General features: G+C 37.4%; 1 protein-coding gene across 12 annotated transcripts in view; it reads right to left on the reverse strand.

The window, feature by feature from the left end:
• Nucleotides 1–18,226, reverse strand: part of LOC132332309 (poly(rC)-binding protein 3-like) — a 497,066-nt gene that overhangs the window by 326,425 nt on the left and 152,415 nt on the right. The window lies entirely within an intron of this gene.

Consider the following 18,226-nt stretch of genomic DNA (forward strand, 5'->3'; position numbering starts at 1 on the left):
GAATCCCAGGGTGGGCATAACCACAGAACCAGCAGCAGAAGAGAATGGATCACTAGCAATCCACTGCACTGGCCAGTGCCACGGGGGAAAGCCACACTGACGGAATGCACTCTGCAGGGTGTTTCCTGAGCAGACTGTTTGATTAGTTCTGTAGCTGTGAGTGGGCAAGTCAATGCCACTAAAAAGGTAAAGAAGGCATGGAAAAACAATCATGGCAGCTGGGAAGTGAAAAGGTGAAAATCCTGGAGGTTCCACATAGAGTCCCAAATTTAAAAACAAAACTGTGACATTCAAAACTGGAATTGCAAAACAGCCCTCAGAGAGCAGCATCCTTCAAGCTGTAGTCCCAGAATTTAGATCCAGTCTTGTTGTTGCTGTTATTTTTCAGAGGATTTTTCTGCATGCAGTTAAAATTTATTTCAACATTACTGGCTCAAATAAACACATACAGTGCTCTTCTAAAACATGTAAAGGCCAGGTTAAAAAAGTTTCCCCTTTTGTCTATCCGTATACCATTTACAACATTGACACATTTTATGACAGAGCTCTGTTTTGCATAGTAATTAACTGATTTTGAAACTTTCAATTTTATAGAAGTTGAAATAGCTAGAAATGCAGAACCAAGTGTAGAAAAAGTCCTCAAAAGTACACCAACTCATAACATGGTTCAAGTATATTAAAAAGATAAACCCCTCCAGTTCAGCAACGGATGCAAGACTCATATATAAAAATATTAAATTTTGGGTACGCTGAAATATCACCCTATTCCTTAGTGGCAAGGATTCCAGGGACTCCAGTAATCTTTATGAGCTAATAGAGTAAGACTATTTTCTAGTTTCTGCATGCCAGTACCAGCACAAGGTAACCAAGAGCAAGGAAGGCCAAGGAGTTGGCTTAGACCATAGTCACTAGCAATAAAAGTCTCTGAAGCCTTCCCTCAGTATACCAAGAGGGGAAATGGGAGAACAAACCAAGAACAGGAGTGGGAATTGGCAGGAAATGAGCCTGGCGCATTAGCTGAAATGCTATCCCCTATGCAATGCTAAGTGGAGCACTTATCTGTGCAACCCTTCAAGTCTTGCTTTTCCCTACACAACAGTAGCAGCAGGACTTCCATTAGCACAGGACTGGATCCTCCTTAACAGCCTTCTCAAAATTGGAAACACATACTCATCATTCTGCATTTTTGTCAGGCAAGATTAAGTTTTCATGAGTCAAAATGGAGAGACTCAATTCCCAGACAAGTTGCCAGTAACGGAATTAACAAAGCATGAGTTGGCTCAAAATAAACAGCACCTCCCTCACTCTGCAAAAATCCCTGTGCAGCATTCACTCCATTGTAGTCTCTTTGCAAGTATTTTTATGCATTTTCTCTCTCCTGCCAACTTTAGGCACTAAGATTGATCTGTACAGCATGTCAAATACGTGCTAACTCATCAAACTCAACATGTTTCATGCAAACACTTCCATTTTGAGAATGCTTTCAGTGAAATTAAATTTTAGGAACAAGAAGAGCAAACTAAGACAAATATCACAGGCTAGGAAGTGGGAAGCCCAGGTTCAACTGCCTGAGCTCTGTCTCAGTGAGCGATAGAGGATGCAAAACTATTTTGAATAGGGCAGAAAGAAAACCTGAGGAGAGGCACCCCAAATCCTACCAAACAGCCCTTACCACACAGACCAAGTTTCTATTCCCTAAACTGAGAGGTGCATGCTTTTTATTTGAAAAGGGTAATGCGTTGACATTCAGGAAAAAAAAATCTTAAAAGTGTTTAATTTTCTCTATGGTACCTGAGAGAAATGGACATTAGAAGCCTTGGGGAATGAGGTAAAATAGCAGCAGCATTCCCCAGCCAGCCAGCCAGCGCCTGCCCTTGCACTGCCAGCAGTGCAGATGCACAGAGACTGGCTCTCTTTCATGGGCTTTGCCTATCCCATGTTATGCCAAAACACAGAAATGAGATGGAAAAAAACAAATAAAACCAAACCTGAAAAGATAAATCCTTGGGTTTGGTCCTGCTGGTGAAGATCCATTAGCTTTTCACTGGGGTCAAGAGAAAAGAGCATTTAAAATGAATTTCCAGAGTATTCCTCAATAACTAACTGCAATAGAGCTGGAAATTCTAGCTGGATTCATTGAAGACAATGAATACATTTTCCCATTGTTTAAAAGGCTAAGGGGCTCTGTAAGTGTCCCTCAAAGCATCCTGACAATGAACCACAATAAATCAAGTTAAATATATCAAGGGAGCTGCAGTATTGAGGGATTGTTTTAACATCTACTGTAATCATAATTTAAATGACAGGGACAACTGACCAGAAAAACAATGTAGAGTTGAATAGTCTTTAAAACAGCATTTAACTTATCAACCACTGGCATATCATAGCCATCACTTCTATTTCATCTGCTGTTCAACAGCAACAGGTTGGACAGACAGAGTAAAAGAAAAAAAAGCAAGGGAAAAGTCAAATTTTATGTGTTTCTGTTCCAAATTTTGTAGAAGTCAGTTGTACTAGGCAACACATCACATGTTATATTCTTCAGGGAGCACAGTTTTTTAATCAAATTGAATCAAAACAGTAAAATTAGTTTAACTTATTAGGCATCTAGACACTCCACATGTCAGAGTCACAATTTTTCTATTGTAAGAGTTCTGTATCAAAGCATGGTGCAAAAGGCCAGTTTGCTAAGACTAAAAAGAGGAAGACACAATCCACAAAGGATGATCTCCTGATCTGAGTTTTGAGAGGAAAAAGCTAAAAAAGACAAAATCAATTTTGCATTTTTTAGGGATATTAAGACCTATCATTGATATCTAGGGGTAGAATTGAAGGGATAAAGAAATGGATTGGAATTCACAGCTTGCATTTTTTTAAGCAGGAAAAAGAAACATAAAATATTTGCTAAAGAGCCTATTCTTGAAAATTCTAAAGATAAAGATCACGAGCTTTGTTAGCTTCTTCAGTTTACAACATTTATCCGCTGAATACTTAGTTACTCCAACACAAGTCCTTTATAGGAGCTACTTGCACCAACTGTCACTTACTTGAAATGAGGAGGAAAAGAGCATTTACTACTTACATAAAAAGACAGCGCATGTAATACTCTTTAAAAACAAGGTCACAAAATAATTGAAAACAAAATATGTTTCTTACACCAGCATGCCTACTCAGGAAGGCAAAAAACATACAGGAAAAAAATCTGAATCTGGTACCTGGTCCACAAGGTTTGCTGTAAGACCTACTTAATGCTGTAAGCACACTCACCAACTTCGATGGGAATTGTGGTTCTAAGCACCACTGAACATTAAGCTATTTTTAATTAGTAATAATTTATGAAAGTGCAGCTTGCAAGAGGTACTGACTTCCTCAAATAAACTCGAGCTGAATTCAAAGTGCATCAGAGATGGGAGCAGCAGGTACCTCTATCATGCATAATTTATCATAATGGGACTTCTCCAGCATCCAGCAGCAGTGCTCTGCAGGCTGCTCCTGCAGGCAGCTGAAAGAGCTGCTGAACAAGTGGCCTCTTAGAAGGTTTTTGGGTATCACAGTTCCCCCGAGCTAAAAGCTCACTGCGCAGCTGGTGAGGACAGCAGAGGGGCTTTTCATTCCTGTTTGATGTCATTTTGGCCTCTGAAGTAAAGACAGAATTTGTGGTGTGGGTGTCATATGAATCCCCTTTGAACTCAGAGTTGAAGTAAGAAAAGGAGTAATTTAAGTAATTCCCTGGGAATATAAGCCACTTTCTATATGAGTTATTAAGACTTTTCAAGTCACTTGTAGAACCCAGCTGGAAGTAAAATCTGTCCTTCTGGGAGATCTTTTTATTGCTAGTAATGCTAAAAAAGACACTGAAACCTTCTGGGAAAACCAAAAGTAAAAGTCTACTGGGAAAGCCAACATATAAAATAAAAAAAGTGTCTCATGACAACACTCGTTGGCAGCCCCAGATAACATTTGTGAACTAAAACACAGAGCCAAATGTTGCAGCATAAAGCACAGATTCTTTTCATCTGTTTCACACTACTTTGGTTACAAATTTTGTCTTGGGATATGTAAGAAGCATAGTAAGACACAGAGCAAAGACTCACTAGCTTTAATTATAAAGATATTAATTAAACAAATTTTGCCTTGAGATGGTTTCTTCCAGTACTATTTTCTCCTGCAGTAATTGCACTCTGAGCCAAATCAAACTATGGGGTATTTAGTCCTGTAAACTAGAGACCTTATTCAGTATCACTTGCACAGTCAAAACTCCTGCTGAAGTCCCAAGGAATTCTGCATAATTAAGGTGCAAAGAGGGTGGTTCTCAAGCTGCATCTGAAGAAATCTGACTAAGATGCGCTCTCTTGAATATTATGGTAGCTGAAATATTACCAGTATCCATCTCAAGGACATGTTGCAAATCAGAATGTAAAGTTTGGTAGATCAAGCTAACAGGACGAGCAGCCAGCAAAAGAGGACTTAACAAATGCTAAAGGTCTCTTTTGGGGGAGATCAGCACTTTACAAGTAGGAAATAGGACAGAATTTTCTGAGTTCAAGTCCTGGAAATGCTGCAGTTCCAAGGGGGATAGACCAACCCACCTGCCAGCTGTTACCCTCCGTCCTCATCTCTGGCATAGGCATTTATCTGAGCCAGTGCCTGGACATTTTACCTCTATAAATTGGCAAGAAACAGTTTTTGGTTTGGTTTTTGAGGAAAGAATAAAAGCCATCATTGTCTGTTTTGCTGGCAAAGCATGCTGGCTGAACAGCAAGTAGCAGAGTCAGAGAGAGGAGATAAGACCAGATAGCCAGTTTGGGATAGAAGAGTAAACAGGATTACCAGCTTAGATGACAGCCAGCTGTTAGATTAGATCAGTAAGTTTTTGCAACCTGAGAAGCTACTTCAAACAGTAGGGTCTGCTTCTTGAGTGTCACTGTTGAAATGTCATCCAGAAAAGGTTAGGAAGCTGGCTTAACCTCTGCAGGACTAGCAAAGACATGGTGATCTCTTGACCCCTCTGTGCACTTTTAAAGAACGTGCCTTCTGCTGATTTGTCTTTCATTTGAAAGTTGCATAGAAAAAATTCTTTTAAATAATATCCTTTTAATTTGAAAAATTTTCTTTTTAAATCTGGACACAAAACAAGTTTGAGAAATAAAATTAATTTCAGATTAGGCACACTTTAATTCAACACATACAGAAATGAAAAAAATAATAACAGACATCTTTTGACTTGCCTGTAAAAAACAGGCTTATTCTTATATCTGTATGGAGTACATCTGTACATAAATGGAAGAGATGTCAAGCCTGCTCAAACATTCTCACAATACATCTAAATATATATATATATATATATATATATATATATATATATATAAAACCCCCACCAAAATCCAAACATTCCTGAAGCTGAGAGCTTCTCTAGCCACTGAATTTTCAAAAGTATGAAACACAAACAATATCAAATATTTCAGAATTTTAAATCATTGAAACAGGTGAAAGGCTGCTTTTAAATGGTAAGTTTAAAATTGAGATTGTTATTTGCAGGAGAAAGACCTGCAAAGTTTGGCCATGTATAAGGAAAATGTACAGAGGCAATTGGAAAGTGAGGAATAGTTTGAAGTTGTCAGCATAGTCCTTCAGTTGTCTACACACATTCTAATGGAATGAAGCCGTGTCAGGGAAAGTTCAGATGGGATATATGGAAAGGTTTTTCACTGAAAGGATGGTTGATCACTGCAATAGGCTTCCCAGGAAAGTGGTCAGAGCCCCATTCCTGCCAGAGTTTAAGAGATGTCTGAATGATGACCTTAGATGGTTTACTTTTAGGCAGCTCTGTGAGGAGCAGGGGCCTGGATTTTATGATCCTTACAGATGTCTTTCAACATGGGATATTTTATGACTCTATACACATTTCAATGAAGTTCTTATGTAGAATTTTCATTATTGTCTCTAATACAGATATGCTGGAAACACAGGGAAATTAATGAAGAAGTAATTTTGATATTCAAAAAGTTGAACACAGAGTGATGTATTAAAATTTTCGTTACCAAAGACATTAACACGGCATGAAGAAAAAACCCATCACAGTTCTTCTAATGTAAAAGACACATTCAAGAGGAAATTTGTATCACAAGAAAAACCAGGAGAGAAATTCAGAAGTTTTAACTGCAACCATCAACTAATCCTAAGTTTTTGAGTATTAAAAAAAATGTTATATATAGATCTCTCTAGACAGAAGAAATACCCAGACTGACTGGTTATTTCTTTTCAACAAGCAAAACAAGTTTATTTTTCATAGTATTTTTCATAGATCCTTTTCAAGTACAACTTGCTATATATCAATTTCAAATATGGGTAGCTATATTTTATTTTAAAACAATAAAAAAATGTACATATGTATACACACACTTCTGGAAAACCTACAAGACAGTAGTGAGTTCTTCAGATAAAAACATCTCAGAATGGAAGAAGGTTACTGGTAATTACCATTTTTATCATGCCTGATTACAATTACATAATAAATCCCAGTCAACTGGTGAAAGGCAAGGGGCAAAAAACTGGTGGTGCTGAGGCTAGAAAATACAAAGGGCAAGGGGAAAGCAAACTATATGTAGCAGTTTTATGAAAAATAATGCTTCCCAATATGTGCTTAATGACAGTTAAAGTAGTATATAAAGATAAGAAAAGGTTATAGAACCCAGAGAAATGGAAGGGGCTCTAACCACATTAGAAATGTGAATAGAAAGCCCACCTCTGTGCTATTTTATTCTAAAAGGCAAAGTTCCTGTCTTGCTGCCAGCAGATGCATAGAATTCATTTCCTTTGAAGTTAATTATAGTTCTGCACATTACAATAGCTAGTGTTCTGCGGATGATTCTCATATCAGTTTCCAAGAGCCATCATTTTCCTCTATTTTACTCCTTTAGAGAAGAACAAGGTTTGAAATGTTGACACAAATAGTTGACTTCTGCTGTTTGTAAATGCAATCCAGGTTCGTTCCCCTTCATTTCCTCTTAGAGCAGACCATCCCCTCAGTCTAATGCTAGCAAGTCTCCTGCTTGCCTTTCAAATAGATTCGTTTTGGGCAAGTGCCATGTTCTGGTGCGAAACATTCCTATTTAGAGTGTGGTATATATAACCTGTTGCATGTCAGCTGAGCACACCCAAAAAGTGTCTATCAGGAAGAGAAGCATGCTCCTAAAAGTGAAGATTGATTTATGCCTCTTCTCTTCATATTAAAATGCCATGCATCTCAAACAGGGTAGAAGCTGCATACCTAGAGTGTTTATGGAAATGATATGTTTATTTTGCACGAGTAGATAGCAGGCATTTGCCAGGAACCCTGCATAAGCAAGTGCTTCTGCTGCTTATTTTTGGGTAAGGGAGTATGTGCAGACTGACTCCACATCCAAAATTCCCACCCCACTTGATAACAAGAGGATCAACTTGACAAAGAGCTGAAGCTGTACACCCAGGAACATAAATAACTGTGATGAGCCATGTTACTGTGGTATGCAGTATTTATTAATAAAAAATTAAAAATACTGGATTCCTTAATTGACATTAACCAAGCAGGTGACCTATTCAGGATGATGGATACAATATGCTAATCAAAATCAGCACGTAGTGAGTGACCATTCATTAGAGACACCTCTTTAGGAGAAACAAATATTTTAGTAAGAAACCTCAAAATAAAAGCTTTAGATAATATTCTTATTTCCATTAGGATAGTATAAACGGTCGTTAGTTGCAAATATCTGCTTTATTGAGTGAGCGGCTGTACTGCATGCAAGTAAGAAAAAAAATTGCACTTACCCAAAGACCCTTCTATTACTGTCTCAAAAATGAAAACAAATTAATCAGAGCTCCTAAGAACCAAAATGGTAATGTTACAGGACAGATTTCTTCTTTGTTCAAACAGAAAACAATAGAACAAAAGTTTGATTGGGGAATATTATGGAAGTGGCTTAAAAAAAGAAAAAAAGAGTGGTGCCCTAATGCTCCTGCTTCCATGGAAATAAAAACAACCCAAACAATTTCCCCTCCCCTTGTATGTCCTTGTTGTCCATTTTCTCTGATTATACCAAAGAGGGTCATCAAATGCATAATGTTCCTGAATTCTCCTTAGTGTTAGACACTAAAAGTTTTCTCTGGTTTTATGCATAAATTTAAGTTCCTCCTAGGACTGGTGAAGCCCTGCACCCTCTCAGGACTGCCTTCTGCACCCATTTACCACAGGAATAGTCTGAAGTGATTTTTTTCTCCAAACCCTGCAAGAGAGAAGCACGGTCACAGCAGACCCCTAAAGTTTTACTAGAGGTTACTTTGAGCTCTTATGCAATCCAAAAACCTCCACTCCAGAGTGCAGGGAATGGACCACAGGCAGCAATGCAGAGCAGGCACAGTGGGACAGCAACCCTGCACACTGCTAAATGGTGGCAACTGCTTCCTCTTAGGAGCTATAACAACAAAATACCTGAACTGTGTTAGTGACATATTAAACCCTGAATAGTGCTGACCAATGTCTTGTAGCACTCCTAAGCAACCTAGGAAAAGAGGTCACAAACCTGTGAGGGACTGCCTTCCTCAGAGCAGAGCTATCTCAGAGGACAGCACCCAGCCATCCCACTCATGTGCACTGACAGCAGCAGAAGTTTTCGCTCAACCACAGGCTGATACATTGCAGGGCCTAGGGACTCAATGTAAGGACCACTGAACTCCCTCCAGCAGAAAGCTGCCATCAGACAGCCTCCAGAAAAAAGGCACTGTGGGCAGTTAAGGCTGTAAGGATTACAACTTCTCCAGCTGCATCATTTGTTAAGTATGAGCCATTTGTTCATCGCCAGCAGAATTCCCTGAGCCTGAAATGCTATTCACTAGCAAAGTCCCTCCAACAATCTCAACTTAAGAAATGATCCCTGATGAACAGGATGAACAGAAATAGTGTGGTTCCATCTACCTCATTAAAAATGGCCATAGACACTATGCAAAAACAGAAAAAAAAAAAAAAATAGTGCACCAGCAAAAGAAGAAACTGAACTTAAAAAGACTATTATGGAGGACTCCCAAATATAGTGTTTGAGAGAAGTACAGCTCTTTGGGGACAAAAAAAATCAATCTGTACATTATGTTTTATTGTTGTACAGCAATGCAATCCAATATTGAATTTATTGAAATCGTTGAGGTACAGGAAGATATAGTCAGAATCAAGCACCAAGCACCTAAATTTGGTGAAAAATCTTTTTGATGCAGTGTGACAAACTTACTTTAGAAAGCATAACAACTTTCCTGGTTTCTGTTTCTATTCCCTTAGCATCAAACTTGGTACCAAGACCATTACCAATGAAGGCATCTAGGAAAAGTTATTTTGGATAGCTTTTGGCATAAAATAAAAGAGCACTCACTGGTTTTGTAAGTCTGAGTCTTATCCTTGAGAACTTGAACAAGAACAGGAAGATACTGTCCTCTAATCTGGTGGGGGAAACAAAAGCAGTAAGATTACAGAAGAGGGAATGAAAATTGAGAAACCAGGACAACACAGAGAATTGTATGGAAGAGAATTATAAACTAAAGTATACGGGCTTTGGTATCTTCCCTTGATATGAACTTTTAGAAAGAAAAGATCAGTCAGAAACCAGATAAATTTAAATACTATTACATTGAAGAGGCTGAGTCATACTCCATATTCTGCAATGCCAAACTCACATTTACCCACATTCCAAAATACATGCTTGGAATGAAGAACTACTACAACACTTAAAAGCCTTGAGCATTATTTCAGCATCAAACAAGGAGGTTTTTTTTCTTTTTTTGTAATCTGAAATTGTGATGTCCTCTGCATTTAACTTGGGAGCTGGGGATACTGAGAACCAATGTAAAAAAATCAATACGTTGTGGAAAAAAATCTTTTAGTAGCACTGTACAGTTTAAAAAGAAAGAAGCAATGGAGTCACACAACAAACAACACATTCCTACAGGTCTCTCAGATTTTGCTGCTGAAGTCCCATGGAAAGTGAAAATGGGACAGGGTTCAAGCAGGCTGATTTCCTACTGTCTGCCCCAATTCTGGTGATCCCTTAATCCAGTGACTACAAATCAAAGCAACCTTTAGATACAAGCATCTGTTGGATCTGAGGTTCCTCTGCTTTCACCATTCCTGAGGTGTTAGAGAAGGCTACTTCCCAAATCAGCTTTTTCACATCCTTTGGCTCATATAGAACCTTTGAATTTCTACCTAATCCTCCCCAAGGTTTATGATGGCCAAGCACATGTCTTATGCTCAGCAACTCTTCAGTTTTAAAACTGCAAGGAATACGAAAACAAAGTTTCCTTTTGCAAATCAAAAAGTACACATTTTGTCAAAATTATCCCAAAGCCATAACACAAAGCCTCAAGATCTAAACCCTCCTTGAAAGTCACAGGAAAAATTACCAATGATTTTAAAGATAGGAGACCTATTTGTCAAACTTAGTCTAAATTGCAAACATAGTTTTCACTGATCCTTGCTCATTTGTAAGCAAAATAAATGGCTTTTCAACGTTATAATCACTCATCAAGTTTGTTAAAAATTACTTCCTTAGAGGATCACAAACACTCTTAATTACTGAGACAGTCAAAATTAACACCAGATAAAAAGCTCTGTATCTTAGCTCTACTTCTCCTCTGCAAGTCTTAATATAAATATCAATGAATTCCATCCTAAAATATTGCCATTGTATATATGACACACTAGTCATTGCATCTCTCTGCTCTGAACAGGTAGAAATAAAGGCAAAAAGAAATCCTGCCAGGATGTTTTTATCCTCAATTTACACTTTACCATCTTCTCAGAGCTGCTGTGGTGTGAAATACTCCAAATCTGAGAGTAGCTGCATCTGTGGGAGACCTAGGCACATCACCATGCTAGAAGAACGAAGGCATAGTGTCAGCTAAATGTGCTGTGGCAAATACTTCACTCTTTCTTGACAGGCATTCCAAGAGAAAAACTCCTGGCAATGAAGGCACTGGGCACAGGAAAGGTAGATGTTGAGCATATGTAAAAGAGAAAAACAATGTATAGGGTATTATTTTTACAGGTGACAGCCACATGATGGTTTGACACCTTTTTACCCTTCATAGTCTGTTACATACTTTTCTCCTTTAAATTCCTTGTTACAGTTCATCTGTGAACAAAAATGGTGCAAACAAAACATTACAGAAATAAATCAATTTGCCCTAAAATCACCTCCCCAAGAAAGCCTTGCTATGCACATTATATACCCCAGGGAACTGAGAGCATAAGGATTAAGAATCTCAAAATAACACTGATGGCAGAAATAAGAAATGAACCTTGACTTTGAGTCAGCCTGTTGTGTCATGATTACTGAATCATCCTACTCTCCCCCAACAAATCTCAATGCTAAGAAGGTATCAGAGGACTGTTAGATCTTTCTAAAATAAACTAAATAAAATCAGAAGTTCATTCTTTACTCCCTGTTCACTGTAACATAGTCTTAGCTTCACATTGCACAGTTCGTGTAGCAAATAAAAAACCCCAAACCCACAAGGCAATGGAAAACAATCTGCACCATTACTGTATATTAAACCTATTAGTGAAATCACTTCCCATGAAAGCAACAGGATGACAATTTTAACCAAACTAGAAACTGTTTGTGCAGTGGGTACAATATAAAGCTCAGACTGCAGAAGGATGATGGCGTGATCTCATTTTTACTCAGAGCTACTGATGTAAGGCTACAAGGTTCAGTGAAGAGCTCTTGGTTTAACACTCCCAGTCAATCAAAACAGAGTTCCAGTTGTTAATAACATCAGCTCTCAGAATTGCTTTTAAGCTGTTTATGAGCCTGCAGAGCATCAGCAAAAAGGTTTATTTTGGGTTGTAAAAATAAGCAAATTTCCATGCAGGCTTATAGAATTTTAAAAACAAAATACAAGAGCAAATCTTCAGTTGGAACAAGCTGTTCATTCATTTCAGTAGAGCTGCCTTCTCATATTTACATATTTTCAATTAACCCTGTCAGAGATGTTGGCAACTATTGCTTTTAAAAGATAAGCATCTCAACCTGACTTTATACTGAAAAGAGCCCAATGACTTCCAGTCCCCCCAGCAAGAACAGAATGCCAAACAACCAAAACACAAAGAAACCAAAACCCACTACACAACCCCCAAAACTCATAATATAGAAAAAAATATTAGTGTAAAGCAGAATAGTTGATTTTAATTGAAATATTTTGTGAATACATTTTTAGGTCAAGTATCTTGGTAATTATCCTTCCATGACAATTGTGGAAAGAGGCAGGGCAGGGAAGAGTGGGAGACAAAAATAAATTTAAATTCATCTGATGAATAAATGAGTTAAGGTAAGCTTCCTTTTTAAACCTCTCACTTTGTAAACCTCTTGCAAAAATTGAGGGCATCAGAGTCTGCAGATTATTTTTTTTTTAAGTCTATTGTCCCGTTTTTCAGTCATGCCCTTTCTAGCATAAATTTAGAATTGACCAGACACAAACAAATTCCTGTTTTTCTGTCACATCCAAAGCCCATAAGAAGTGTTGAAGTCCCATTCTGGGAAGGATAAGCTTCTAATTTTGCTGGCTTGGCAAAACTTCATTACACAAATGCCTTGCTGTACCGCCTGAAGGGGCTTAGTCTGATCTTTTCACTACTGTAAGCCAGTTCTTACTTAAGTTGCACAAAAGCTTAAGGGATCATGGCTCAAATACTTTAAATTGACCATAGCAGGCCACAGGTGACATCCAATATCCCTAGGAAAGCAAAAATTCCTAATAGAACTTCTGCTAAATATTATTTTATTTATTTTCCTCCTTAGCTTCCAGATCTCTTCTGACCCCAGACTTACATGAAGGGGCACTACACAAAAACAACTGGGAGTCTCTGGCCCATCCCAAAACTGCATGGCCAGTGAGCCTGTCTTGGTTCCAATCTGCATGTTCTCTAAAAATATTTTTTGTAGTCCAAAGATGAAGGTGGTTTGGCATTGGGAGAGGAATTTGAGATACCATAATCAGTGTTTCTGCTGTTAATTACTGGGGGGATTCTCATATTTTTTAAAATATGGCAATTAAAAAAATAAAATTACTATGATACATTTAAAACAAATGGATTAATAAATAATTCATTAGTGTATGGATGGTGTAAAAGCATACTTCCACTTAAAGCAGATTAACTAGTATCTGAAATAAATTATTACCATAACATGCAAATGAGTTTTCAACTGCAAAAATATTTTATTTGCGTTGTTTGAGATTTATAGCTGCGTTCATAGAGCAATAAATATCTTTATAAAAACAAAGGAATTGAGATTAATTCCATGCTGCTTAAGTGGACTTTAGGCTGTCTTCTAGACATATATGCAATTTTTAGAAACACTTCTCTCCGTAAAAAGAAAAAGCAAACTTGACATGTGAAGATAAATGTCTTCATTTTCAGTTTTTCACAGGAACCTTGTCTTTGTGATGCCTACAGATAGCCTGCTAGATATAAAACTAAACAAGTTCCTGAAATTGGCTGTAAGGCATAAAGTTTTACAATATTGGATATATGTTATTTTGAAGAGATAAAAGACCCCCAAAACAAAAATATGAACTCAAAGAGGACTTCTACTCCTAAGACGACTTTCCCCCACACCAATTCCACTAGCTTAAATGAAAATGTGACTCTTAAAGAGGTTCACATCTTCCATAAAACATGACCCAATTATCAGGCAATAAAACCAAAAATCTCCCCATTTTCTTCTAATAGGTAATGAAACAAAGACATGGGTTACTTTTATTGATCTCAGATATTTCAATTGACCCACAAAAACACACATCCGTTTTACATTTCCCTCTCTCTTTTCTAAAACTTCAGTATCTGAAGCTTCCCCTTCTTCCCAGTTCAGAGCCAGGGAAAAGTGCCCTTTCAGCTAAATGATCTGGTGCAAGCCTCTGTATGCAACCAGGTCAGCGTGGATGCTCAGTAGAAGCTCTGACAGAAATCCCTCATCACCACAGTGAGGATTCTTTAGTCCCTGGGCTCTCCGATACTGCTGCAAACTGATCTCTGTTTATATCTGTAACTGCTTCTCCCAGCTTCCCTATGAGCACCTGCATCTTCCTTCCCCATCATTTAAGCTGAATTTATTGTAGCAAGTCCAGATATGAATGACCCAGTTCACTCTGGCACACCTAGAAACTCAAACCCTTGTCTTTTACCATTACCTACAATTAATTCCATGCAGGATGATAGGTCAAGTGTAATAGTGCCCCCAAACCTGTTGAGACCTCATTATATAATGATAGTAAGGATTTTCAGTAGCATTCAAGATGCATATCTTCAGGAAACACAGACTCAATGCTTTTCTTATAAATGAAATTTCTGTTTATCTTTTTTTTCTTTTTTTTTCATGGTCCCCCAACATATTTGGCTAATTCCTGAAAATGTAGGTTAAGCTTTGCACCTCCTGTGTTTCCAGGGTTCCTTCATGATGTTTGACTGAATACATAGATTGTAAAACAAATTTCTGGGCATAGTAAATCTGAAATGAGATTTACTTGATGCTATAATGCATATTTTCAGTATAAGTTTTGATATAAATTAAAGCATTATTTCATTCATTATAAAAGCATGCTTTGTTTTCTTTTGATGATTTATTAAATTTTTAATATAGTCAAGAATTTGGTACTACACACAAAGAATCTGTTAGACTGCATGAGAGCCCACAAAGCATCACAATAATTTTAGTCCCTTTCAGATTGTAGTCAAATAGATACTTTAAGAAGACATACAAGACTTTAGAGGCATTAAACAAGTTTACAGAAATTATCTTACCCTGAACCAATTCTTGTCATCTGAGTTCTGAAGTGGGGAGTTCATGGAAATTGAATAAGGGAAGAAAACCCATGACTCACAGAAAAAGAAGACTCTACCTTTAGCCAAGAGAGCAGATTTAGCCCATCTCCTCTCCCAGAAGGACAGAAAAGTGAGAGGATATTTGTTATAATGGAGACACAAGGACTTTTAGCCTTTCTGCACTACCTACAGTTTGTGCTCTGTGCTCAAGATCTGAATCTTGAATAAACTCCTTGAAAATAAAACATCTGCTATCTCTAATTGTTTTCAAAACATATAGGAAGTTTCAGTATCTTGATGAATACCTTTGCCTTAGAAACAATAAAAAAGAAAAGCTTTTTTCATGAATGGTGCTCTATTTCGAGCAGTGACAGGAGTACAAAAACTCATTGACTTTTGCCTCTGTTCTATGTCAAGAACATTTGGCTTCTGGTATCAGTGGCAGAAGAAATTACATCTTTAGGGCTGAGTGAAAACCTAAAATCTCTGTCAAAACCTTCATAAGAAAACAGCCTGGGATCCAGTAGGCGAGGATGCTAACATGACCAATGGTTTTGTGCAAAAAGACACACCTCTCAAGCATGAAATAAGGTAATGTACACCCTAGAATACAGTATGGAAAACTACCATTAAACTGTACAACAAAACAAAGCTCCTTACAATACCTTTTGATTAAGCTAAGAATTCATTCTATCACTGAAATTATCTTGTCATCCTTTCTTAATGTAATATCCAAGAATGCCATTTCCTAATTTTTCTGTTCAACCTTAATACTCTTAACAAGCGTTCCTTTTGAATAAAAACGTTCAATAGAAGGAAAAGTATCTTCTCCCAAACTATCTGACACTGACCTAAAGAAGTGCCAAGTTACCCACACACTTCTGCATTCTACTTGTAGTCCACCCTCACTATTGAGAAATTACACTGCATTCCCAGTCTGAAGTTTCCTCAGCTTGCAGATGCCAGACCTTGCTTTTTGCTGAAAATACAGAGCTTGCTCTCAAGCCCCACCTCCTTGTGCAGCTACTCAGAGGTTTAAATTAAAAGCAATTTCCAAAGTGATTCCAGTATCAAAGCATCATTTCACTTAGAGTTACCTGTGCAAGATCTTTTAAGCAAAGTTACCTATAAAGAACCATGACATCTCACAGGCAAGGCAAGCATCATTCTCAATATTGTTTTATCTTTTCAGCTGCAAATAAGCTTGTGAAGAACAGTATGGAAGGATTTAGCACAGGCAAATTCCCTTCACTTGGCTTCAAGGACAGTTCTGCGCCACAAAAATAAACATGGTGGCCTTACATATATTTTCATACACCTCCCAGATAGGATTCTGCAAAACATTTTTGTCCATTTATTTGGTTTCAGCAAGAATGCACAATCAAAATTATTTCAGCATTTTTCAGAAATCCCTATATCTGTTAAGTATCAAGAGAGATGTCCTAAAAACCTACATAATGCCAGATTTTATTTTTCTGTTAAGCAGCAAAGCATTCTATATTTATGTGCATCAACATCAGGATCCCAGGGACTTTGCATATACATAAATTGAACAGTCATCTGTTAAATATTGACAGTAATCAAATCCCATACTTCCAACCCTAGCATATGAGAGTTGTCAGTGTTCCTCTCTAGCTTAGGACACCAATTTTAACACATATCAGTTGTTACTGTTCTTGGATACAGTCTGTACTTCAAGACCACTTTTTCTCAACTAACTCAGAAACTGGAAGATGAAAGAACTTGAAAGACCTGTCATTGAAATATGAGAATTCTTATGACTCCCTGATAGATTTTTTTTTTTTTTGCCAAATATTTCTTGTCTCTCACAGAAGTTGCATCATCTTATGCATGACTTCTCTGTATTAGAGAGAAAATATGCATGTAAGAGAAAAGGCAAAATGTACTGCAACTCTACTGCAAAAAACCCAAAACTTGCAAAGAAACCTGCAAAGGTTTAATCAATGGTCTAGGATAAAGCGGGAATAAGTGCTAGTCATCCCTCTCCTTGCCAAATCTATAGGGTGTTTGAATCATGCCTAGTTTTATACACCAAAAAAAAAAAATTTGCCTTTTATGTTGTCAAAAATTGAACAAAGGAAAGAAAAAGGGATTGAGGAAGAGTTTTATTGTGCAGATGTGAAGGCTGACTGTAGTGGTCACATCTACATAGATGCTTTGGAAGTGATACCTTCTAACCTTTGATAACCTCCTTTATTTAAAGTTTCCCTTGAAACCTCTAAACAAATATCACCGAATGAAGTTGTGTAAACTCCTCTGGGGATTCTGTTGAGGAGCACACATATTACAACCAAAATGTCTCATGAATCAGAAATAAGGCTTCCTAATTTATGTATAACTTGCATTTCCTGTTCACGTTATGAAAAACTTGTTTGTTGCTTTTTTTTCTTTTAAGCAAAACAAGAAAAGGAAATGATCACCTAGATATTCTTTAAACAGCATGCATGATGAAGGGCACAGGGAAAAATCAAGTAATCAAACAACAGTAATCAAACAACACGATACTAGCCCAGAAAAAATGTCAAAAATACATGAGCCACACAGGTGTGACTTACAGAAGATACTTCTCTGGCTGGAGTTTTTTGGTTTGAATGTTGCTATTTCTCACAATCTTTTCTTGGAATATTGTTCCCCCAAGCGTTATTTCTTATGTTTTTATTTCCTCCCAGAAATTTAATTAAAACACAAAACCAAAAAAGCAAACCCCTAATACTTTGAAACATTTTTTTTTTCCTCACTTTGAGGAAATCTGAATACAGGGTTCATTCATAGCTACATGTAGCAGACATTTGTTGTAGTTACCACAATTAACTTATTTTCTGCCTTTAATTTCCACAAATAGATGGCATTATAGCTAAACAGATCTAGTTTGGATGAAAACTGAAAATTAATCTGCACAATTCTTTTTTTTTCTCTCTCAGGGGCTTGGTTTCAATAGACAGCTAGTAACATTTTCTGAACTTCAAAATAACTGTTCAGTAAGTCTTGTAGCTCTACTAGCACTTTGGCCTGTTTTCATATCCCTTGGTCTGTGCAGTTAAAAGTGTTCCCGACTTATGCTGCAAACTTGAGATAACATTTGTGATAGGAATATACATTACAGGAAGAGGAATGCAGCTGAGCTCCTTAAGTCCACTAATCAAAGTGACAGCAGTGCTGCCACTGGCTAAGAACTTGATAATAAGGCACTGGAAGTCTCATAACCCAGAAAAATCAAAATGTTTCATAGATGTGTAAAGACTCAGCTTTACAGAAAGAAGCTCTTGTAGATCAGACTGAACGACAACAGCCTTGCACACTCCACAGCTGCTTGCACCACTATCTTGCTTGCTCTAATATTTCCAAGCAGGGAGCAGGACC

This window comes from Haemorhous mexicanus, chromosome 1 (genome assembly GCF_027477595.1).
Source record: "Haemorhous mexicanus isolate bHaeMex1 chromosome 1, bHaeMex1.pri, whole genome shotgun sequence".
Lineage (NCBI taxonomy): Eukaryota > Metazoa > Chordata > Aves > Passeriformes > Fringillidae > Haemorhous > Haemorhous mexicanus.